This window comes from Mus caroli, chromosome 3 (genome assembly GCF_900094665.2).
Source record: "Mus caroli chromosome 3, CAROLI_EIJ_v1.1, whole genome shotgun sequence".
Taxonomy (NCBI): Eukaryota; Metazoa; Chordata; class Mammalia; order Rodentia; family Muridae; genus Mus; species Mus caroli.
This window is the reverse complement of record NC_034572.1, coordinates 65,058,746-65,060,698: the sequence shown is the minus strand read 5'-3', so window position 1 is coordinate 65,060,698 and position 1,953 is coordinate 65,058,746.

Genomic DNA, 1,953 nt, shown 5'->3' with positions numbered 1-1,953 from the left:
CTTACAGTTGGATCTCATGGAGGCATTTCCTCAACTGAAGCTCCTTTCTCTGTGATAACTCCAGCTGTGTCAACTTGACACAAAACTAGCCAGTACAAGTTCTTTTTGTAGAATAACTATTCATTACTACTAGGCCTGTTCTCTGGAGACCCTGGGTACTATAAAATTAGAAGCATACTGTGCACTAACACAACACATTAACATAGATAAAATGATAGAAAAAATACTATTCTATATTTAGGTTTGCCTTACTCTTCTCTTATGTGGTACTATAGAAATATGAATATAATCCTTTTACAATTTCAATAATAATCTGGTCTATCTAATGATGTCTGTGCACTTACTAGGTAATGGATTTGTAATTTATCATAGTTTGCAGTCAGGTATAGTGGCACACGCCTTTAATCTGAGCACTTGGGTGACAAAGGTAGGTAGATCTCTGTATGTTCAAAGCTAACCTGGTCTACATAGTGAGTTCCAGGACAACCAGAGCCACACAGTGAGACCCTCTATCAAGAAAATGCAAACAACAAACAAACAAACAAGGAGTTTTCAAAGACATTGATTAGTTTAGTGTGGTCTATAATAAATGTTAATTTCTTTCTATGGTGTTTTAGCTGTCAGTTTTTATTATGTGTGTGCATAAATGTCAATCTCTTCTATCAAGGACTTAATTATTGAAACCATGACAGTTTATTATCATGTTTAATGAATCCTTAAGTACAAAATTGCCCATCAGTTTATAAAGAAGGCTTTGACAATTACAGGCTTTCTAAGCCTATAATTAAATGAAAATGAAAATCTAGCTTTCTCTGTAAACACATAGTTTCATTTTAGAGTAGCCAAGATATGCCTTCATGACTGTTTGGACTCAGCATTTACATTTGATTAGGTCAGAATTATGCATGTTGAAAGGAAGAAGGGTGTGTCTGAAATTCATTTTGACAGGTTCAGCTGCAAAATAGATTTCTTAAAGTACAATGGAAGTACAGTGACACAAGTTTCTGAAATCCATTGTTAGCCATCACTCCCCTCAAGCAGCTAAGGAGTAGCTGTAATGAATTACCCAGTGACATACATGGTTCATATTATTAAATACAAGCATCTGTTTCTTAGACAAAAAAAAAAAAAAACACACACACTTTGGAGAAATCATCAGCCATTCAGTTTTTACAGTATAGCCCATATTTTTCTTAAAGTACTTAAGATTCACAGTTTTCTAACTTAATAAGAAAGCAAAAAATATATTTAAAGGTAGGTCATGAGTCATACAAATATGGATACTAATAAATGTTCAACTTCCAGTCCACTCCAGCACCTGGGTTCCTGGCCCTGGGAGTCTTCGGACACCTGCAAGGACCCACACAAGGTCCCTAGACCTCTGGTGAGTAGAACACAGCATCTGTTCCAATCCAATTGCGCTGGACCTGAGACTATTTTAATTAAGGAAGCAGATAACCCGGCCTGATCAGGGGCACAAGTCCCTTCTTGTCCACTCCAGCACCTGCGTTCCTTGCCTGCTGAGTCTCCAGACACCCTCAAGGACCCACACAGGATACTCCACGGGATCCTAAGACCTCTGGTGAGTTGAACACAGCGCCTACTCCAATCCAATCTCAGGGGACCTGAGACTGCATTAACTAGGAAAGCAAATAACCCAGCCTGATCAGGGGAACAAGTCCTTTCCAGTCCACTCCAGCACCAGGGTTCCTTGTGCACAGAGTTTCTCTACACCCACAAGGTCCTCACAGGACCCTCTACTGGATCTTAAGACCTCTGGTGAGTGGAACACAACTTCTGCCAGGAGGCAGGTTCAAACACCAGATATCTGGGCACCTTCCCTGCAAGAGGAGAGCTTGCCTGGAGAGAGTACTCTGACCACTGAAACTAAGGATAGAGCTAGTCTCCCAGGTCTGCTGATAGAGGCTAACATAATCACCTGAGGAACAAGCT